Source organism: Leuresthes tenuis, unplaced genomic scaffold (genome assembly GCF_036924035.1).
Source record: "Leuresthes tenuis unplaced genomic scaffold, fLeuTen1.0.hap1 SCAF_48, whole genome shotgun sequence".
NCBI classification, from domain to species: Eukaryota; Metazoa; Chordata; class Actinopteri; order Atheriniformes; family Atherinopsidae; genus Leuresthes; species Leuresthes tenuis.
The window spans coordinates 255,945-278,972 of record NW_027325402.1 but is presented as its reverse complement, the minus strand read 5'-3'; the positions used below and the strand labels follow the sequence as shown (position 1 = coordinate 278,972).

At 42.9% G+C, this 23,028-nt stretch overlaps 5 non-coding genes and 3 pseudogenes across 5 annotated transcripts; 5 read left to right on the top strand and 3 right to left on the bottom strand.

Annotated features, from left to right (window-relative positions):
• Nucleotides 1–253: 253 nt before the first annotated feature.
• LOC140285611 (U2 spliceosomal RNA) lies at nucleotides 254–443 on the top strand. The gene has a single exon (XR_011910621.1). It is a non-coding gene; the product is annotated as a U2 spliceosomal RNA (small nuclear RNA).
• A 411-nt stretch (nucleotides 444–854) lies between these two features.
• On the top strand, nucleotides 855–968 carry LOC140285600 (U5 spliceosomal RNA). The gene has a single exon (XR_011910611.1). It is a non-coding gene; the product is annotated as a U5 spliceosomal RNA (small nuclear RNA).
• A 275-nt stretch (nucleotides 969–1,243) lies between these two features.
• LOC140285626 (U2 spliceosomal RNA) lies at nucleotides 1,244–1,431 on the top strand. Its single transcript, XR_011910634.1, has one exon. It is a non-coding gene; the product is annotated as a U2 spliceosomal RNA (small nuclear RNA).
• A 2,516-nt stretch (nucleotides 1,432–3,947) lies between these two features.
• LOC140285628 (U2 spliceosomal RNA) lies at nucleotides 3,948–4,115 on the bottom strand (annotated as a pseudogene).
• Nucleotides 4,116–4,413: 298 nt separating this feature from the next.
• Nucleotides 4,414–4,527, bottom strand: LOC140285598 (U5 spliceosomal RNA). The gene has a single exon (XR_011910609.1). It is a non-coding gene; the product is annotated as a U5 spliceosomal RNA (small nuclear RNA).
• Nucleotides 4,528–8,431: 3,904 nt separating this feature from the next.
• LOC140285601 (U5 spliceosomal RNA) lies at nucleotides 8,432–8,551 on the bottom strand. The gene has a single exon (XR_011910612.1). It is a non-coding gene; the product is annotated as a U5 spliceosomal RNA (small nuclear RNA).
• A 12,166-nt stretch (nucleotides 8,552–20,717) lies between these two features.
• On the top strand, nucleotides 20,718–20,894 carry LOC140285644 (U2 spliceosomal RNA; annotated as a pseudogene).
• A 1,646-nt stretch (nucleotides 20,895–22,540) lies between these two features.
• LOC140285636 (U2 spliceosomal RNA) lies at nucleotides 22,541–22,717 on the top strand (annotated as a pseudogene).
• Nucleotides 22,718–23,028: the final 311 nt, after the last annotated feature.

The window sequence follows — 23,028 nt, the reverse complement described above, 5'->3', positions numbered from 1 at the left end:
AGAAATCTTGTTACTGTGCAGAGTGACTTCTCTGAGTAGAGTCGCCTCACTTGTTGCGACTGTGCCGATGTTGCTTGAATGGTGCTCGCTGGAGCGTGTGGTAGTGTAAAGTTATACCATTTAAAAGGGCTGAAGAGTGCTCAGTGCAGCGGGTGGGCGGAGGTGCAAAGTGACACTATGGCCATAAAAAGAACACCGCTACAAGTGCGCATTGTGCCAGGAAGGGCCCTCGGACGTGAACCAGTGGACAGTTATCGCTTCTCGGCCTTTTGGCTAAGATCAAGTGTAGTATCTGTTCTTATCAGTTTAATGTCTGATATGTCCTCTATGCGAGACTACATATTAAATGGATTTGTATCAATAGGAGTTGAAAAAGGAGCTTGCTCCGTTCACTCCAAGCATCGACTCGGTACTGCAGTGCCGCTGGGAACGGTGCGCTCTCCTCTGCTCTTGTGAAAAAGCAAACAGCGGTGCAGGATGGAAGTTTCAGGGAGCCTAAGATGAAACTTTCTTTTAATCTGCTGATAAAAGAGAGTGAATGCGAAGCAGACTTTAACACGGTTCTGGGAGCGAGCCGAGTGCGGGCTAACTGGGAGAATTGCTTGAAAGAAACGCGACACCGAATGAGCAGTCAGATCAAAGCCTCAACACGGTGTTCCCGTGTTGTTTGTGGCTGCCTTGTCTTTTGCACAGAGTAAAAGACAAGGCCGCCATCGAATATGGCCCGATTGTTCCTACTTGGTCAGCCGAGGAGCAAGGGGGGGGAGCAAGCGTCTCAACCAAGCAAAGCTCACCATGGGGAAGGTGGCTATGCCAACTAGCCTGATGCCCTGCTCCCGCAGTGATGGATAATCATACACTGGTTTCTCTTCATAATGTACAAGTCTTTCGCCTTTTACTAAAGACTTCCGTGTAGAGCAGCACTAATGAATTGTTTCTATTTTTGGCAGGCTTTACCTTTGCGGGTGAAGCCCTTTCTGTCTGTGCAAAAGAAATCTTGTTACTGTGCAGAGTGACTTCTCTGAGTAGAGTCGCCTCACTTGTTGCGACTGTGCCGATGTTGCTTGAATGGTGCTCGCTGGAGCGTGCGGTAGTGTAAAGTTATACCATTTAAAAGGGCTGAAGAGTGCTCAGTGCAGCGGGTGGGCGGAGGTGCAAAGTGACACTATGGCCATAAAACGAACACCGCTACAAGTGCGCATTGTGCCAGGAAGGGCCCTCGGACGTGAACCAGTGGACAGTTATCGCTTCTCGGCATTTTGGCTAAGATCAAGTGTAGTATCTGTACTTATCAGTTTAATATGTTATATGTCTATGCAAGGACTACATATTAAATGGATTTTTATCAATAGGAGTTGAAAAAGGAGCTTGCTCCGTTCACTCCAAGCATCGACCCGGTACTGCAGTGCCGCTGGGAACGGTGCGCTCTCATCTGCTCTTGTGAAAAAGCAAACAGCGGTGCAGGATGGAAGTTTCTTTAATCTGCTGAGAAAAGAGAGTGAATGCGAAGCAGACTTTAACACGGCTCTGGGAGCGAGCCGAGTGCGGGCTAACCAGGAGAATTGCTTGAAAGAAACGCGACACCGAATGAGCGGTCAGAACAAAGCCTCAATACGGTGTTCCTGTGGTGTTTTTATAAAATGCGGTGTAAAAAAAGGTGTGAATGCCCCATAGAAAACTAAAAGGTGGAGCGGAAGTGTTCGGCTGCAAGAAGGTGTGAATGTCCGACTATATTTGGTGAAAAGCAGGTGAAGCAAGGTCTGAATGCCCAACCTTACATCATCAAAAGCGAGATCAGAGGTTTTTGGCTGCAAGAAGGCCATAGTTTGCCAAAAGCGGGTAAGGTGCGAATGATCGGCTAAATATCAACAAAAGTGGGGGCGGAGGTCTTCGGATGCAAGTGGGTGTGAATATCCCACCATACAAGTATGGTGGAGAGGAAGCTGTGAATGGCCGACCATAGTTTACAAAAAGCGGGTGAGAAAAGGTGCGAATGTCCAACCATACATGATCAAAACAGGGAGCGGAGGTGTTTGGCTGCGACAAGGTGTGAATGTCCACCCATAATTAATGAAAAGCGGGCAACAAGTAGGTTCGAATGCCCAACCATACATCATCAAAAGCAGGAGTGGATGTGTTCGGCTACAAGAAGGTTTGAATGTCCGAGCATAGTTTGTAAAAAGCGGGTAAGAAAAGGTTCGAATGCCCGAACATACACCATCAAAAGAGGGAGCGGAGGTGTTCCGCTGTAAGACGGTGTGAATGTCCGACCATAGTTGGTAAAAAGTGGGTATGAAAAGGTTCGAATGCCCAAATTCGGCTGCAAAAAGGTGTGAATGTTCGACTAAATTTTGTAAAAAGCGGGTAAGACAAGGTGCGAATGCCTGACAATCTATGATCAAAAGCGGGAGCGGAGGTGTTCAGCTGCAAGAAGGTCTAAATGTCCATTTTTAATTAATAGAAAACATGAAAGAAAATTTTCGAAAATCAATCCGCACATGATCATAAGTGGGAGAGGAGGTGTTCAGCTGCAAGAAGGTGTGAATGTCCTACCATAATTGCTGAAAAATGTGTTAGAAACGGTAAGAATGCCGGAATATACATCATCAAAAGAGGTGGTGTTCGGCTGCAAGTAGGTGTGAATGTCTGAGTAAAGTTCAAATATATTAACAAAAGCGGGAGGAGAGGTCTTCGGATGAGTGGTTGAGAATTTCCAACCATAATCTATAAAATGCGGTGAAAAAAAAGGTGTGATAGATACCTAAAAGGTGGAGCGGAAGTGTTCGGCTGCAAGGTGTGAATGTTATATATATAGTTGGTGAAAAGCAGGAAAAGCAAGGTCTGAATGCCCAATCTTACATCATCAAAAGCGAGATCAGAGGTGTGTGGCGGCAAGAAAACGGGTAAGGTGTGAATGATCGACTAAATATCAACAAAAGTGGGGGCGGAGGTCTTCGGATGCAAGTGGGTGTGAATATCCCACCATACAAGTATGGTGGAGAGGAAGCTGTGAATGGCCGACCATAGTTTGCAAAAAGCGGGTGAGAAAAGGTGCGAATGTCCAACCATACATGATCAAAACAGGGAGCGGAGGTGTTTGGCTGCGACAAGGTGTGAATGTCCACCCATAATTAATGAAAAGCGGGCAACAAGTAGGTTCGAATGCCCAACCATACATCAACAAAAGCAGGAGTGGATGTGTTTGGCTACAAGAAGGTTTGAATGTCCGAGCATAGTTTGTAAAAAGCGGGTAAGAAAAGGTGCGAATGCCCGACAAAGTATGATCAAAAGAGGGAGTGGAGGTTTTCGGCTACAAGAAGGTTTGAATGTACGACCATAGTTTGTAAAAAGCGGGTAAGAAAAGGTGCGAATGCCCGAACATACACCATCAAAAGAGGGAGCGGAGGTGTTCCGCTGAAAGACGGTGTGAATGTCCGACCATAGTTGGTAAAAAGCGGGTAAGAAAAGGTTCGAATGCCCGATTATATACCATCAAAAGCGGAAGCGGAGGTGTTCGGCTGTAAGAAGTTGTGAACGTCCGACCAAAGTTTGTAAAAAGCAGTTAAGAAAAGGTTCGAATATCCAACCAAACATAATAAAAAGTGGGAGCAGAGCTGTTCGACTGCAAGTAGGTGTGAATGTCCAGCCATAATTCCTGAAAAATGGGTAAGAAAAGGTGCGAATGCCCAACCATACATCATCAAAAGAAGAAGTGGATGTGTTCTGCTACAAGAAGGTTTGAATGTCCGACCATAGTTTGTAAAAAGTGGGTAAGAAAAAGTTCGAATGCCCGAACATACACCATCAAAAGAGGGAGCGGAGGTGTTCCGCTGTAAGACGGTGTGAATGTCCGACCATAATTGGTAAAAAGCGGGTAAGAAAAGGTTAAAATACCCGACTGTACACAATCAATAGCGGGAGCGGAGTTGTTCAGCTACAAGAAGGTGTGAAAGTCCGACCATGGTTTGTAAAACGCGGGTAAGACAAGGTGCGAATGTCCGGACTCCTATTGATAAAAATCCATTTAATATGTAGTCCTTGCATAGACATATCACATATTAAACTGCTAAGAACAGATACTACACTTGATCTTAGCCAAAAGGCCGAGAAGCGATATCTGTCCACTGGTTCACGTCCGAGGGCCCTTCCTGGCACAATGCGCACTTGTAGCGGTGTTCTTTTTATGGCCATAGTGTCACTTTGCACCTCCGCCCACCCGCTGCACTGAGCACTCTTCAGCCCTTTTAAATGGTATAACTTTACACTACCACACGCTCCAGCGAGCACCATTCAAGCAACAACTTTGCACTCCAGCTTCGAACATCGGCACAGTCGCAACAAGTAAGGCGACTCTACTCAGAGAAGTCACTCTGCACAGTAACAAGATTTCTTTTGCACAGACAGAAAGATCTTCACCCGCAAAGGTAAAGCCTGCCAAAAATAGAAACAACTCATTAGTGCTGCTCTCCACGGAAGTCTTTAGCAAAAGGCGAAAGACTTGTACATTATGAAGAGAAACCAGTGTATGATTATCCGTCACTGCAGGAGCAGGGCATCAGGCTAGTTGGCATAGCTTGGTTGAGACGCTTGCTCCCCCCCCTTGCTCCTCGGCTGACCAAGTAGGAACAATCGGGCCCTATTCGATGGCTGCCTTGTCTTTTACTCTGTGCAAAAGACAAGGCAGCAACAAAAACACCACGAGAATCCCGTATTGAGGCTTTGTTCTGACCGCTCATTCGGGGTCGCGTTTCTTTCAAGCAATTCTCCTGGTTAGCCCACACTCGGCTCGCTCCCATAGCCGTGTTAAAGTCTACTTCGCATTCACTCTCTTTTCTCAGCAGACTCTTGGGATTTTATCTATAAAATGAATTCCTTCACTCAAACTATGTGAAAACTGCTTTGTCCTTAATATTTACCATGTCTAGAAAGATTTAAACAAAAAAAACAACGTTGTACTTTGCAGTAAAAGAAAGAGCAAATCTAAAGTTTCAGGAATCCGAGAATAAGCTTACTTTCATGAGTTCTTCACGATTTCGGATTTTGCTATAAAATGAATTCCTTCACTCAAACTAAATTAAAACTGCTAAACCGCTAATCTGTTATATGTAAGGCAGATGTCAAATTCACCGAAATAGGATCAAAGGGTATTCGGCCAATCGAGCTGTAGCAGCTTCGGTAAAAGAGTATAAGTTGAAGAGTTTGTGAATAAAGGTGTGCGCACACATAGTGTGCTGTACGAAAATAGGCAGGGAGCAATGCCGGCTGGGGTATATGTTCTTGTATGTTGTCTGACTGTTTGATTTGAATGTGTTGTGTAAGTGTCCTGTTGAATGTTACATGTTTGGGCTTTGACACGCTTCACTGTGGTCGTTAACTGTGTGGTGTGTCCTGAAATGTTATATGTTTGGGCTGTGTGACATGCTTAATGCTTGTCAGTAGCTACCCACTTATTCATATATAGCAACTGACAACATAAGAAGTCCGGACATACTTTGATAGTAGTTGTAGAAGTATCCTTATTGATAATAGATCACTAATTCATAGTGATAGAACAGTAGATGAACAGGTGCTTGCACATGTCTCACGAAAATAAAATGGGTGTATGATTGCTGACGGCAGAGCAATACTGCCAAACTTATGAGTTCTTGTGGCAAACTTGATTCAGTGTCTTGACGTGTATACGCTGTTTCGCTGACTTGATTGTCACAAGAAACAAAGTGTGTTTGATAAGATCCGACCATTTTATTACGGGAGGATCAGTATGTATGGATTCTGATGTGACTGATAAACCCATTCGTATCTTAAGCATAATCTAATACATGAGACAATGCCCTGGCACACGATAAAAAAAAAAAAGAGAGACAGCGGTTTTGTGTCCCACTCTAAAACTATCAGGCAGTCGGTCGAGTTTTTCAAAATCTTTAAAAACATCTAAAATGTCTGATGATAAAAGGTCCCAATAGGTCAGATAGAATTCTGCAGGAAGCCCGTCTAAACCCGGAGCTCGACTTCTCTTAAAACCTGTTAGGCATTTTTTTAACTCTAAAGCAGTAAAATTCTGTGTCAAGTGTGCATTCTCTTTTACGGTTTTGTCAACGAATTTTAAGATTTCTGCCGATGTTTCCAAGTGCACTGGTTTCTCTTTGTACATGTTACTATAAAAGGTATGTACAGTTTCAATCATCTCTTGTGTGGATTTTGTTAAAAACCCATCTTCTCTTTTTAGATTTTGAATACACTCCTTTTTATTTATAACTTTCTTTCTTTTTCACCTTCCTCAATTTCCTGCTCCCTGCTTCTTACAAAAATTCCTTTACTCTTTATTTCTGCTAAAACTGACATTTCCTTTTTGACATCTTTGATTTCTTCTTTAAAGTCTATGCCACACTGATTTAGTTTAAAGTAGCGCTGTAAGCGTTTATGTAGTCCCATCATACATCTATTCTCTTTCCTTTTTTTACGTTTACCTTGCTGTTTAAAAAAAGTCTGGGTCGTTTCCTTCACCATTTCCCACCATTGTGCATGTGTTTCGTAGAGGTCTTGAAGGGTCTGCCACTCTTTATAACATTCCCTGTACTGACTGACTATGATTTCATCCTCCAACAGGGAACAGTTGAGTTTCCACAGACCACTTCCTACCGTCACACCAGAAGGGGGTGAAAGGGTGCAGGAGAGCATAAGGTGGTCTGAAAAGAAAACAGGGGTTAATCTAACATCAGTGGGTGGGCAATCTCTAGTAAAGAAATAATCAATGCGAGAGGCTCTGGTGCCATCATGACTAAACCAGGTGAAGCTCTCCTCTCTGGGATGCATGGTTTTAAAACAGTCAGTAAGCTTAAAATCCCTGCATATGCCCTGAAGTAAAATCGAAGTCTTATCCACTTTAAAATCTACCCCTGCTCTTTTTCTATCTTTCCTGCTCAAGATACAGTTAAAATCCCCTCCTACAACTAAAGGTACTTGCCCTAGCATGTAAAGCTGTATATCTTCTAAAAGGTCATACCTTTCATTTTTTCCATTGAAACCATAAATATTTAAGAGGTTAAAGTCTTGCCCCATAAAATTCAAGTGTGCTAAAAGTGCCCGTCCGTCTCTCACCACTGTGCTACCTTTCACCAGAACATGCGGATTTTTAATTAGAATGGCCACACCATCATTTTTATTTTGATTTGAGCCACTCCATATCGATAAATGGGGCCACATTTCCTCCCATTGTCTATGGTTTTTTAAAAAAGGTAGTCCACATTCTTGTATTAAAAACACATCTGATTTTATGGAGTCTAAGAAGGATAAAATACTCTGGGCTCTTGTCTTTGATTTCACACTTCTCACATTTAGTGTTGAGAAGGTGAGAACCATTAAAAGCATAAAGGAAAGTAGGTATGTCATTTTCGTTTTTCTAAGTTATCAAAACAAATTACACACAGGTTATTTCTTGGGAAACTAGCTCTTCCTTCATTTCTTTAGGTGAAAAGTGAGTAGGGTGATCTATATTTCCTTTTCGGACTCTCGGTGTTGGCCTCTGACGCAATGTTGCATTTAACTTTGAGTCCCTGGGGGTTGATTGCAGAGCTGAAGTTAAAAAGGAGACCTCATTTGGTGAGTCGGAGGGGAAGACTCTAGGTTCTTCCACTGAAGAACTGTCTGAAAGGGACCTAACCCTTCCCCTCTTCTCTGATACCACTGGGGAATCAGAGGCTCAGATGCCGTCCTCTTCGGCTGTTGACCTTCGGGGAGGTGAGTATCTTCACTAGACTCACCTGTCTGCTCTTCCTCCTCATTTAGCGTAGCTCCACCCTCTGCCTGTGAATTCTCACAGACTTCAACACTGAGTGGTGAGGCCTCTACAGGCCCCTCCCCTTTTTGCTCCTCACTTCCAATCCAAGCTCTTGGCAGGAAGTTTGAATTTATTGGGTCAACCTCTTCACTTTGTTCACCAACTGCCACCTTTGGTCCTTCTCTTTGTTGGCTTGACTGTGGCTTTACCGTCTTTAATTTGTTGGCAAAAGATTTAGGGCAATCTCTGAAGAGGTGATTTAATTCTCCACAGAGATTACATTTCCTGCCATTTGGACACTCTCCAAAAGTTTGCCCAATTTCTCTGCTCTTCCCACATAACACCTTGGTACAAGCCTCAACCAGGTGTCCATGCTCACCACACTTGCGGCAGAACTTGGGCTGCCCCTGGTAGTGGATGTAACCTCGGTTTTCAAGGTGGCCAGAGTGTCGCCCACCCGCTGCACTGAGCACTCTTCAGCCCTTTTAAATGGTATAACTTTGCACTCCCGCACGCTCCAGCAAGCACCATTCAAGCAACAACTTTGCACTCCAGCTTCGAACATCGGCACAGTCGCAACAAGTAAGGCGACTCTACTCAGAGAAGTCACTCTGCACAGTAAGAAGATTTCTTTTGCACAGACAGAAAGGGCTTCACCCGCAAAGGTAAAGCCTGCCAAAAATAGAAACAACTCATTAGTGCTGCTCTCCACAGAAATCTTTAGTAAAAGGCGAAAGACTTATGAGAAAGAGTTATGAAGAGAAACCAGAGTACGATTATCCGTCACTGCGGGAGCAGGGCATCAGGCTAGTTGGCATAGCCACCTTCCCCATGGTGAGCTTTGCTTGGTTGAGACGCCTGCCCCCCCCCCCCCCCCCCCCCCCTTGCTCCTCGGCTGACCAAGTAGGAACAATCGGGCCCTATTCGATGGCTGCCTTGTCTTTTACTCTGTGCAAAAGACAAGGCAGCAACAAAAACACCACGAGAATCCCGTATTGAGGCTTTGTTCTGATCGCTCATTCGGTGTCGCGTTTCTTTCAAGCAATTCTCCCGGTTAGCCCACACTCGGCTCGCTCCCATAGCCGTGTTAAAGTCTACTTCGCATTCACTCTCTTTTCTCAGCAGACTCTTGGGATTTTATCTATAAAATGAATTCCTTCACTCAAACTATGTGAAAACTGCTTTGTCCTTAATATTTACCATGTCTAGAAAGATTTAAACAAAAAAAACAACGTTGTACTTTGCAGTAAAAGAAAGAGCAAATCTAAAGTTTCAGGAATCCGAGAATAAGCTTACTTTCATGAGTTCTTCACGATTTCGGATTTTGCTATAAAATGAATTCCTTCACTCAAACTAAATTAAAACTGCTAAACCGCTAATCTGTTATATGTAAGGCAGATGTCAAATTCACCGAAATAGGATCAAAGGGTATTCGGCCAATCGAGCTGTAGCAGCTTCGGTAAAAGAGTATAAGTTGAAGAGTTTGTGAATAAAGGTGTGCGCACACATAGTGTGCTGTACGAAAATAGGCAGGGAGCAATGCCGGCTGGGGTATATGTTCTTGTATGTTGTCTGACTGTTTGATTTGAATGTGTTGTGTAAGTGTCCTGTTGAATGTTACATGTTTGGGCTTTGACACGCTTCACTGTGGTTGTTAACTGTGTGGTGTGTCCTGAAATGTTATATGTTTGGGCTGTGTGACATGCTTAATGCTTGTCAGTAGCTACCCACTTATTCATATATAGCAACTGACAACATAAGAAGTCCGGACATACTTTGATAGTAGTTGTAGAAGTATCCTTATTGATAATAGATCACTAATTCATAGTGATAGAACAGTAGATGAACAGGTGCTTGCACATGTCTCACGAAAATAAAATGGGTGTATGATTGCTGACGGCAGAGCAATACTGCCAAACTTATGAGTTCTTGTGGCAAACTTGATTCAGTGTCTTGACGTGTATACGCTGTTTCGCTGACTTGATTGTCACAAGAAACAAAGTGTGTTTGATAAGATCCGACCATTTTATTACGGGAGGATCAGTATGTATGGATTCTGATGTGACTGATAAACCCATTCGTATCTTAAGCATAATCTAATACGTGAGACAACGCCCTGGCAGACGATAAAAAAAAAAAAAGAGAGAGAGCGGTTTTGTGTCCCCACAGTCCATAATGTAGAAAAGAGAGAAAAAAGCCTTTCTGATTTGGTGTGTGTGCTCATAGTGCAGAGTGTAGAGAAAAGAAAGCCGTTTTATTGTCACGGGTGTTGTGACTTACACACACACATTTCTAAATTGAGAAAGGAAATTATTTTAGAGGAAGCAGTAGAGTTTAGATCCCACATTTGTTGATAGGCATTCATTTATTTCTTCACTTCTGATGAAGTTTCAACAATAAACAACAAACTTTGTATTATGAGAAAGAACCAGACTCATTCTTCAGGAATCCGAAAATAAGCTCTATTTTATGAGTTATGCACGAATTCGGATTCTCCTATAAAACGAATTCATTAACTCAAACCAAGTTAAGACTGCTTTGTCCTTCATATTTATTCATGTCTAATCAAGTTTCAACGATAAACAACGTTGTACTTTGTAGAATGAGAAAGAACTTCTTCAGCAATAAGCATCTCTCGACATATGACGAAATACAGATTTTGCTATAAAATTAATTCCTTCTATCAGCCTGACTTAAAACTGTTTGTCCTCCTTATTTATCCACTTCAAATCAAGTTTCAACAATTAAAAAAAAATTGTAGTTTGAGAAAGAACAACTTAATCTTCAGCAATCAGTATAAAAAGAAGTGCAAATGCCAACCATACATACCTAAAAGGTGGAGCGGAAGTATTCAGCTGCAAGTAGGTGTGAATGTTCGACCATAATTTGTAAAAAGCGGGTAAGAAAAGGTTCGAATGCCCGACTATATATTAACAAAAGCGGGAGGAGAGGTCTTCGGATGAGAGTGGGTGAGAATTTCCAACCATAATCTATAAAATACGGTGAAAGAAAATATGTGAATGCCTCATAGAACACTAAAAGCGGAAGTGTTCGGCTGCAAGAAGGTGTGAATGTCCGACTATATTTGGTGAAAAGCAGGTGAAGCAAGGTCTGAATGCCCAACCTTACATCATCAAAAGCGAGATCAGAGGTGTTTGGCTGCAAGAAGGCCATAGTTTGCCAAAAGCGGGTAAGGTGCGAATGTCCGACTAAATATCAACAAAATTTGGGGCGGAGGTCTTCGGATGCAAGTGGGTGTGAATGTCCGACTATATTTGGTGAAAAGCAGGTGAAGCAAGGTCTGAATGCCCAACCTTACATCATCAAAAGCGAGATCAGAGGTGTTTGGCTGCAAGAAGGCCATAGTTTGCCAAAAGCGGGTAAGGTGCGAATGACCGACTAAATATCAACAAAAGTGGGGGCGGAGGTCTTCGGATGCAAGTGGGTGTGAATATCCCACCATACAAGTATGGTGGAGAGGAAGCTGTGAATGGCCGACCATAGTAAAAGGCGGGTGAGAGAAGGTGCGAATGTCAAACCATACATAATCAAAACAGGGAGCGGAGGTGTTCTGCTGTAAGAAGGTGTGAATGTCCAACCATAGTTGGTAAAAAGCGGGTAAGAAAAGGTTAAAATACCCGACTGTACACAATCAATAGCGGGAGCGGAGTTGTTCGGCTACTAAAAGGTGTGAAAGTCCGACCATGGTTTGTAAAAAGCGGGTACAAAAAGGTGCGAATGCCCGACAATGTATGATCAAAAGAGGGAGTGGAAGTTTTCGGCTGCAAGAAGGTCTGAATGTCCAACCATAATTTGTAAAAACCGGGGAAGAAAAGGCTCGAAAGCCCGACTATACACCATCAAAAGTGGGAGCGGAGGTGTTCAGCTGCAAGACGGTCTGAATGTCCATCAATAATTGCTAGAAAACATGAAAGAAAATTTTCAAATATCAAACTGCACATGATCATAAGCGGGAGAGGAGGTGTTCAGCTGCAAGAAGGTGTGAATGTCCACCCATAATTACTGAAAAATGGATAAGAAAAGGTGCGAATGTCAAACCATACATAATCAAAACAGGGAGCAGAGGTGTTCTGCTGTAAGAAGCTGTGAATGTCCAACCATAGTTGGTAAAAAGCGGGTAAGAAAAGGTTAAATTACCCGACTGTACACAATCAAAAGAGGGAGCGGAGTTGTTCAGCTAAGAGAAGGTGTGAAAGTCCGACCTTGGTTTGTAAAAAGCGGGTAAGAAAAGGTTCGTATGCCCGAATATACACCATCAAAAGCGGAAGCGGAGGTGTTCGGCTGCAAGATATTGTGAACGTCCGACCAAAGTTTGTAAAAAGCAGTTAAGAAAAGGTTCGAATATCTAACCAAACATAATCAAAAGCGGGAGCAGAGCTGTTCGACTGGAAGTAGGTGTGAATGTCAGATCATAATTTGCAAAAAGCTGATGAGAAAGGGTGAGAATGCCCGACTATACACCATCAAATGCGGTAGCGGAGTTGTTCGGCTGTGAGTAGGTGTGAATCTCCAACCATAATTGCTGAAAAATGTGTTAGAAAAGGTAAAAATGCCGGTCCATACATCATCAAAATCGGGAGAGGTGGTGTTCAGCTGCAAGAAGGTCTAAATGTCCATCAATAATTGCTAGAAAACATGAAAGAAAATTTTCGAAAATCAAACCACACATGATCATAAGTGGGAGGGGAGGTGTTCAGCTGCAAGAAGGTGTGAATGTCCACCCATAATACCTGAAAAATGGGTAAAAAAAAGGTGCGAATGCCCAACCATACATCATCAAAAGCAGGAGTGCATGTGTTCGGCTACAAGAAGGTGTGAACGTCCAACCAAAGTTTGTAAAAAGCAGTTAAGAAAAGGTTCGAATATCCAACCATACATAATCAAAAGCGGGAGCAGAGCTGTTCGACTGCAAGTAGGTGTGAATGTCAGATCATAATTTGCAAAAAGCTGATGAGAAAGGGTGAGAATGCCCGACTATACACCATCAAATGCGGTAGCGGAGTTGTTCGGCTGTGAGTAGGTGTGAATCTCCGACCATAATTGCTGAAAAATGTGTTACAAAAGGTAAAAATGCCGGTCCATACATAATCAAAATCGGGAGAGGTGGTGTTCAGCTGCAAGAAGGTCTAAATGTCCATCAATAATTGCTAGAAAACATGAAAGAAAATTTTCGAAAATCAAACCACACATGATCATAAGTGGGAGAGGAGGTGTTCAGCTGCAAGAAGGTGTGAATGTCCACCCATAATACCTGAAAAATGGGTAAAAAAAAGGTGCGAATGCCCAACCATACATCATCAAAAGCAGGAGTGCATGTGTTCGGCTACAAGAAGGTGTGAACATCCAACCAAAGTTTGTAAAAAGCAGTTAAGAAAAGGTTCGAATATCCAACCATACATAATCAAAAGCGGGAGCAGAGCTGTTCGACTGCAAGTAGGTGTGAATGTCAGATCATAATTTGCCAAAAGCTTATGAGAAAGGGTGAGAATGCCCGACTATACACCATCAAATGCGGTAGCGGAGTTGTTCGGCTGTGAGTAGGTGTGAATCTCCGACCATAATTGCTGGAAAATGTGTTAGAAAAGGTAAGAATGCCGGTCCATACATCATCAAAAGCGAGAGAGGTTGTGTTCGGCTGCAAGTAGGTGTGAATGTCCAGCCATAATTACTCACAAACGGGTAAGAAAAGGTAGTATTGCCAGACCATATATGATCAAAACAGGGAGCGGAGGTGGTTCAGCTGCAAGAAGGTTTGAATGTCCGACTAAAGTTCAAATATATTAACAAAAGTGGGAGGAGAGGTCTTCGGATGAGAGTGGTTGAAAATTTCCAACCATAATGTATAAAATGCGGTGAAAAAAAGGTGTGATAGAACACTAAAAGGTGGAGCGGAAGTGTTCGGCTGCAAGAAGGTGTGACTGTCCGACTATATTTGGTGAAAAGCAGGTGAAGCAAGGTCTGAATGCCCAACCTTACATCATCAAAAGCGAGATCAGAGGTGTTTGGCTGCAAGAAGGCCATAGTTTGCCAAAAGCGGGTAAGGTGCGAATGTCCGACTAAATATCAACAAAATTTGGGGCGGAGGTCTTCGGATGCAAGTTGGTGTGAATGTCCGACTATATTTGGTGAAAAGCAGGTGAAGCAAGGTCTGAATGCCCAACCTTACATCATCAAAAGCGAGATCAGAGGTGTTTGGCTGCAAGAAGGCCATAGTTTGCCAAAAGCGGGTAAGGTGCGAATGACCGACTAAATATCAACAAAAGTGGGGGCGGAGGTCTTCGGATGCAGGTGGGTGTGAATATCCCACCATACAAGTATGGTGGAGAGGAAGCTGTGAATGGCCGACCATAGGAAAAGGCGGGTGAGAGAAGGTGCGAATGTCAAACCATACATAATCAAAACAGGGAGCGGAGGTGTTCTGCTGTAAGAAGGTGTGAATGTCCAACCATAGTTGGTAAAAAGCGGGTAAGAAAAGGTTAAAATACCCGACTGTACACAATCAATAGCGGGAGCGGAGTTGTTCGGCTACTAAAAGGTGTGAAAGTCCGACCATGGTTTGTAAAAAGCGGGTAAGAAAAGGTGCGAATGCCCGACAATGTATGATCAAAAGAGGGAGTGGAGGTTTTCGGCTGCAAGAAGGTCTGAATGTCCAACCATAATTTGTAAAAACCGGGGAAGAAAAGGCTCGAAAGCCCGACTATACACCATCAAAAGTGGGAGCGGAGGTGTTCAGCTGCAAGACGGTCTGAATGTCCATCAATAATTGCTAGAAAACATGAAAGAAAATTTTCGAATATCAAACTGCACATGATCATAAGCGGGAGAGGAGGTGTTCAGCTGCAAGAAGGTGTGAATGTCTACCCATAATTACTGAAAAATGGGTAAGAAAAGGTGCGAATGCCTAACCATACATCATCAAAAGAGGGAGCGGAGGTGTTCCGCTGTAAGACGGTGTGAATGTCCGACCATAGATGGTAAAAAGCGGGTAAGAAAAGGTTAAATTACCCGACTGTACACAATCAAAAGAGGGAGCGGAGTTGTTCAGCTAAGAGAAGGTGTGAAAGTCCGACCTTGGTTTGTAAAAAGCGGGTAAGAAAAGGTTCGTATGCCCGAATATACACCATCAAAAGCGGGAGCGGAGGTGTTCGGCTGCAAGATATTGTGAACGTCCGACCAAAGTTTGTAAAAAGCAGTTAAGAAAAGGTTCGAATATCTAACCAAACATAATCAAAAGCGGGAGCAGAGCTGTTCGACTGGAAGTAGGTGTGAATGTCAGATCATAATTTGCAAAAAGCTGATGAGAAAGGGTGAGAATGCCCGACTATACACCATCAAATGCGGTAGCGGAGTTGTTCATCTGTGAGTAGGTGTGAATCTCCAACCATAATTGCTGAAAAATGTGTTAGAAAAGGTAAAAATGCCGGTCCATACATCATCAAAATCGGGAGAGGTGGTGTTCAGCTGCAAGAAGGTCTAAATGTCCATCAATAATTGCTAGAAAACACGAAAGAAAATTTTCGAAAATCAAACCACACATGATCATAAGTGGGAGGGGAGGTGTCCAGCTGCAAGAAGGTGTGAATGTCCACCCATAATACCTGAAAAATGGGTAAAAAAAAGGTGCGAATGCCCAACCATACATCATCAAAAGCAGGAGTGCATGTGTTCGGCTACAAGAAGGTGTGAACGTCCAACCAAAGTTTGTAAAAAGCAGTTAAGAAAAGGTTCGAATATCCAACCAAACATAATCAAAAGCGGGAGCAGAGCTGTTCGACTGCAAGTAGGTGTGAATGTCAGATCATAATTTGCAAAAAGCTGATGAGAAAGGGTGAAAATGCCCGACTATACACCATCAAATGCGGGAGCGGAGTTGTTCAGCTGTGAGTAGGTGTGAATCTCCGACCATAATTGCTGAAAAATGTGTTAGAAAAGGTAAGAATGCCGGTCCATACATCATCAAAAGCGAGAGAGGTTGTGTTCGGCTGCAAGTAGGTGTGACTGTTCGACTAAAGTTTGTAAAAAGTGGGTAAGACAAGGTGCGAATGCCTGACAATGTATGATCAAAAGCAGGAGTGGAAGTGTTCGGCTGTTTACTAGGATTCAATGAAAACTAAAAGGTGGAGCGGAAGTGTTCGCCTGCAAGAAGGTGTGAATGTCCGACTATATTTGGTGAAAAGCAGGTGAAGCAAGGTCTGAATGCCCAACCTTACATCATCAAAAGCGAGATCAGAGGTTTTTGGCTGCAAGAAGGCCATAGTTTGCCAAAAGTGGGTAAGGTGCGAATGACCGACTAAATATCAACAAAAGTGGGGGCGGAGGTCTTCGGATGCAAGTGGGTGTGAATATCCCACCATAGAAGTATGGTGGAGAGGAAGCTGTGAATGGCCGACCATAGTTTGCAAAAAGCGGGTGAGAAAAGGTGCGAATGTCCAAGTTCGGCTGAAAAAAACTGTGTTCGGCTGCAAAAAGGTGTGAATGTTTGACTAAAGTTTGTAAGACAAGGTTCGAATGCCTGACAATGTATGATCAAAAGCGGGAGCGGAGGTGTTCAGCTGCAAGAAGGTCTAAATGTCCATCATTAATTGCTAGAAAACATGAAAGAAAATTTTCGAAAATCAATCTGCACATGATCATAAGTGGGAGAGGAGGTGTTCAGCTGCAAGAAGGTGTGAATGTCCTACCATAATTGCTGAAAAATGTGTTAGAAACGGTAAGAATGCCGGACCATACATCATCAAAAGCTAGAGAGGTGGTGTTCGGCTGCAAGTAGGTGTGAATGTCTGACTAAAGTTCAAATATATTAACAAAAGCGGGAGGAGAGGTCTTCGGATGAGTGGTTGAGAATTTCCAACCATAATCTATAAAATGCGGTGAAAAAAAAGGTGTGATAGAAACCTAAAAGGTGGAGCGGAAGTGTTCGGCTGCAAGAAGGTGTGAATGTCCGTCTATAGTTGGTGAAAAGCAGGAAAAGCAAGGTCTGAATGCCCAATCTTACATCATCAAAAGCGAGATCAGAGGTGTTTGGCTGCAAGAAAACGGGTAAGGTGTGAACGACCGACTAAATATCAACAAAAGTGGGGGCGGAGGTCTTCGGATGCAAGTGGGTGTGAATATCCCACCATACAAGTATGGTGGAGAGGAAGCTGTGAATGTCCGACCATGGTTTGTAAAACGCGGGTAAGACAAGGTGCGAATGTCCGACAATGTATGATCAAAAGAGGGAGCGGAGGTGTTCGGCTGCAAGGTCTGAATTTCCAACCATAATTTGTAAACACCGTTGAAGAAAAGCCTCGAAAGCCCGACTATACACCATCAAAAGCGGGAGCAGAGGTGTTCAGCTGCAAGAAGGTCTGAATGTCCACCAATAATTACTGAAAAATGGGTAAGAAGAGGTGTGAATGCCCAACTATACATCATCAAAAGCAGAAGTGGATGTGTTCGGCCACAAGAAGGTTTGAATGTCCGACCATAGTTTGTAAAAGGCGGGTAAGAAAAGGTTTGAATGCCCGAAAATACACCATCAAAAGAGGGAGCGGAGGTGTTCCGCTGTAAGATGGTGCGAATGTCCGACCATAGTTGGTAAAAAGCGGGTAAGAAAAGGTTCGAATGCCCGAATATATACCATCATAAGCGGAAGCGGAGGTGTTCGGCTGCAAGAAGGTGTGAACGTCCGACCAAAGTTTGTAAAAAGCAGTTAAGAAAAGGTTCGAATATCCAACCAAACATAATCAAAAGTGGGAGCAGAGCTGTTCGACTGCAAGTAGGTGTGAATTTCCACCCATAATTCCTGAAAAATGGGTAAGAAAAGGTGCGAATGCCCAACCATACATCATCAAAAGAAGAAGTGGATGTGTTCTGCTACAAGAAGGTTTGAATGTCCGACCATAGCTTGTAAAAAGTGGGTAAGAAAAAGTTCGAATGCTCGAACATACACCATCAAAATTGGGAGCGGAGGTGTTCCGCTGTAAGACGGTGTGAATGTCCGACCATAATTGGTAAAAAGCGGGTAAGAAAAGGTTAAAATACCCGACTGTACACAATCAATAGCGGGAGCGGAGTTGTTCGGCTACAAGAAGGTGTGAAAGTCCGACCATGGTTTGTAAAACGCGGGTAAGACAAGGTGCGAATGCCCGACAATGTATGATCAAAAGAGGGAGTGGAGGTGTTCGGCTGCAAGGTCTGAATTTCCAACCATAATTTGTAAACACCGTTGAAGAAAAGCCTCGAAAGCCCGACTATACACCATCAAAAGCGGGAGCAGAGGTGTTCAGCTGCAAGAAGGTCTGAATGTCCACCAATAATTACTGAAAAATGGGTAAGAAAAGGTGTGAATGCCCAACTATACATCATCAAAAGCAGAAGTGGATGTGTTCGGCCACAAGAAGGTTTGAATGTCCGACCATAGTTTGTAAAAGGCGGGTAAGAAAAGGTTTGAATGCCCGAACATACACAATCAAAAGAGGGAGCGGAGGTGTTCCGCTGTAAGAAGGTGTGAATGTCCAACCATAGTTGGTAAAAAGCGGGTAAGAAAAGGTTAAAATACCCGACTCTACACAATCAATAGCGGGAGCGGAGTTGTTCGGCTAAAAGAAGGTGTGAAAGTCCGACCATGGTTTGTAAAAAGCGGGTAAGAAAAGGTTCGAATGCAAAAATATACACCATCAAAAGCGGAAGCTGAGGTGTTCGGCTGCAAGTAGGTCTGAATGTCCACCCATAATTAATGAAAAGCGGGCAACAAGTAGGTTCGAATGCCCAACCATACATCAACAAAAGCAGGAGTGGATGTGTTTGGCTACAAGAAGGTTTGAATGCCCGAGCATTGTTTGTAGAAAGCGGGTAAGAAAAGGTGCGAATGCCCGACAATGTATGATCAAAAGAGGGAGTGGAGGTTTTCGGCTACAAGAAGGTTTGAATGTCCAACCATAGTTTGTAAAAAGCGGGTAAGAAAAGGTGCGAATGCCCGAAAATACACCATCAAAAGAGGGAGCGGAGGTGTTCCGCTGTAAGATGGTGCGAATGTCCGACCATAGTTGGTAAAAAGCGGGTAAGAAAAGGTTCGAATGCCCGAATATATACCATCAAAAGCGGAAACGGAGGTGTTCGGCTGCAAGAAGGTGTGAACGTCCGACAAAAGTTTGTAAAAAGCAGTTAAGAAAAGGTTCGAATATCCAACCAAACATAATCAAAAGTGGGAGCAGAGCTGTTCGACTGCAAATAGGTGTGAATGTCCACCCATAATTCCTGAAAAATGGGTAAGAAAAGGTGCGAATGCCCAACCATACATCATCAAAAGAAGAAGTGGATGTGTTCTGCTACAAGAAGGTTTGAATGTCCGACCATAGTTTGTAAAAAGTGGGTAAGAAAAAGTTCGAATGCCCGAACATACACCATCAAAAGAGGGAGCGGAGGTGTTCCGCTGTAAGACGGTGTGAAAGTCCGACCATAATTGGTAAAAAGCGGGTAAGAAAAGGTTAAAATACCCGACTGTACACAATCAATAGCGGGAGCGGAGTTGTTCGGCTACAAGAAGGTGTGAAAGTCCGACCATGGTTTGTAAAACGCGGGTAAGACAAGGTGCGAATGCCCGACAATGTATGATCAAAAGAGGGAGCGGAGGTGTTCGGCTGCAAGGTCTGAATTTCCAACCATAATTTGTAAACACCGTTGAAGAAAAGCCTCGAAAGCCCGACTATACACCATCAAAAGCGGGAGCAGAGGGGTTCAGCTGCAAGAAGGTCTGAATGTCCACCAATAATTACTGAAAAATGGGTAAGAAAAGGTGTGAATGCCCAACTATACATCATCAAAAGCAGAAGTGGATGTGTTCGGCCACAAGAAGGTTTGAATGTCCGACCATAGTTTGTAAAAAGCGGGTAAGAAAAGGTTCGAATGCCCGAACATACACAATCAAAAGAGGGAGCGGAGGGGTTTCGCTGCAAGAAGGTGTGAATGTCCGAGCATAGTTTGTAAAAAGTGGGTAAGAAAAGGTTCGAATGCCAAAATATACACCATCAAAAACGGAAGCCGAGGTGTTCGGCTGCAAGTAGGTGTGAATGTCAGATCATAATTTGCAAAAAGCTGATGAGAAAGGTGTGAATGACCGACAATAATTATCTAGTTTAATGGATTGGTTTAGACATTTATAACAGCATTTTAAGAACAAAGAGAGAAACAAAAAGGGACAACGCTTCATGGTGGAAGGTGATGTATAAATAACTGTGTATATGATGAAGGAGAGACCATTTGAGCAGCACAGCCATTTCGCAGCACAGGGACAGCAGTCCAAGTTAAAAGATCTCCCATGTGGTATCACCTGTCACACTGTGTCAAGGCATCAAAAGAAGAAAAAATCACCAAACTCAAGGACAAAGAGACGAAGACTCCGGTGAACGAAGAGAGAGGACTTACAAACCAGAAATACAAAAGGATGCTCGATATCAAGATCCAGAAGAAGAGGCTAACAATGCCACGAACACTTACGATGCTGGGAATGATGCCAGCAATGAACAGAGAAGAAGATTCAGTGTCATCAATCTGCAACACGTGCCTCTAATGAGGGGTTGAATATAGAATCCTCAACGATTACAACGTCTCTGGGAACTGTGACAACAACAAGGTTTAAACCATTTTGATATATATTGTAACCTATTGGCTAAGGAATAGTGCTGAAAATGAGGTAAATCTAATCCACCACTGTCCTTGGTCTTCTGTAGGGTTTTTAAACTAATACGTGGTGGTTTGTTTTTCCACAGAAATTTGGAGATGCATGAATCTAGTGACTTAAACCAAGTAGCAGATGGTTTTATGGGGATCATTGAGAACAAATAGTTAACTTTTGGTAGTATCATCATTTTAATGGTTGTAACTCTCCCCATAAGTGATATAGGTAAGGACTTCCAACGAGAGAGATCGTCCTCTACTCTCTTTACTAATTGCACATAATCCATCTGTACTTATCAGTTTAATATGTGATATGTCTATGCAAGGACTACATATTAAATGGATTTTTATCAATAGGAGTTGAAAAAGGAGCTTGCTCCGTTCACTCCAAGCATCGACCCGGTACTGCAGTGCCGCTGGGAACGGTGCGCTCTCCTCTGCTCTTGTGAAAAAGCTAACAGCGGTGCAGGATGGAAGTTTCTTTTAGTCTGCTGAGAAAAGAGAGTGAATGCGAAGTAGACTTTAACACGGCTCTGGGAGGTTTCGCTAACACATTGGAATTGTTTTACTATTTACATATGCATGTGCAGTGAAGAATTGCTTGCTGCTGATAAATGCAAAGAAGAACAGCTTACACATAAATGCTCACATATAGGCTGCTGAATGCAATGAAGACCTGCTTATCCAGTAAAGTTCAATGTCAATGTGTAATATTCAATTAGGATTTGCAAAACAGTGAAGTTAAACAATGAATGGGTCCATAGTCGGTATGAGAAGACTACAGGAATATTTACCTGGGTGTACGTTCAAACAGAGATGAGAAAATTGCGATAAATTATTGTTTGTTTGTTTGTTAGTATGTATATGAATGTTATGTGTATAAACTGTGTTGAGTTGTAGTTACTCAGTAGTGTCTCAGTGAAACAACCGACGGGGGAAGCCTTGCGGTGACAACAAAAGCAGTGTTTTACTGATCAGTCAAGTTGCTCCAGTGTACTCCATACAAACTGGTTGGCTACTGAAGGGATAGAAAATGGGGAATACTTGTTTTAAAGCAAACAAGGAATTAGATGGGAAAAATACATGTTTTAACGGGACCCAGACAATATTAAATACTCAGACAGATGGGAGAAGAAGTGTAGTTTTGTAGGAAATCACAAAATTATTACATAAAATGAGTGAAATCAATTGAAGAATGCCTTTCTGAAGAGCTGTTTACCACAGATGAGCAGCTTTGCGACCAAGCACATTGTAGATCGCTTTACTGCCAAAATGATCTAGTTTAATGGATTGGTTTAGACATTTATAACAGCATTTTAAGAACAAAGAGAGAAACAAAAAGGGACAACGCTTCATGGTGGAAGGTGATGTATAAATAACTGTGTATATGATGAAGGAGAGACCATTTGAGCAGCACAGCCATTTCGCAGCACAGGGACAGCAGTCCAAGTTAAAGGATCTCCCATGTGGTATCACCTGTCACACTGTGTCAAGGCATCAAAAGAAGAAAAAATCACCAAACTCAAGGACAAAGAGACGAAGACTCCGGTGAACGAAGAGAGAGGACTTACAAACCAGAAATACAAAAGGATGCTCGATATCAAGATCCAGAAGAAGAGGCTAACAATGCCACGAACACTTACGATGCTGGGAATGATGCCAGCAATGAACAGAGAAGAAGATTCAGTGTCATCAATCTGCAACACGTGCCTCTAATGAGGGGTTGAATATAGAATCCTCAACGATTACAACGTCTCTGGGAACTGTGACAACAACAAGGTTTAAACCATTTTGATATATATTGTAACCTATTGGCTAAGGAATAGTGCTGAAAATGAGGTAAATCTAATCCACCACTGTCCTTGGTCTTCTGTAGGGTTTTTAAACTAATACGTGGTGGTTTGTTTTTCCACAGAAATTTGGAGATGCATGAATCTAGTGACTTAAACCAAGTAGCAGATGGTTTTATGGGGATCATTGAGAACAAATAGTTAACTTTTGGTAGTATCATCATTTTAATGGTTGTAACTCTCCCCATAAGTGATATAGGTAAGGACTTCCAACGAGAGAGATCGTCCTCTACTCTCTTTACTAATTGCACATAATCCATCTGTACTTATCAGTTTAATATGTGATATGTCTATGCAAGGACTACATATTAAATGGATTTTTATCAATAGGAGTTGAAAAAGGAGCTTGCTCCGTTCACTCCAAGCATCGACCCGGTACTGCAGTGCCGCTGGGAACGGTGCGCTCTCCTCTGCTCTTGTGAAAAAGCTAACAGCGGTGCAGGATGGAAGTTTCTTTTAGTCTGCTGAGAAAAGAGAGTGAATGCGAAGTAGACTTTAACACGGCTCTGGGAGCGAGCCGAGTGCGGGCTAACCAGGAGAAATGCTTGAAAGAAACGCGACACCGAATGAGCGGTCAGAACAAAGCCTCAATACGGTGTTCCTGTGGTGTTTTTATAAAATGCGGTGAAAATAAAGGTGTGAATGCCCCATAGAAAACTAAAAGGTGGAGCGGAAGTGTTCGGCTGCAAGAAGGTGTGAATGTCCGACTATATTTGGTGA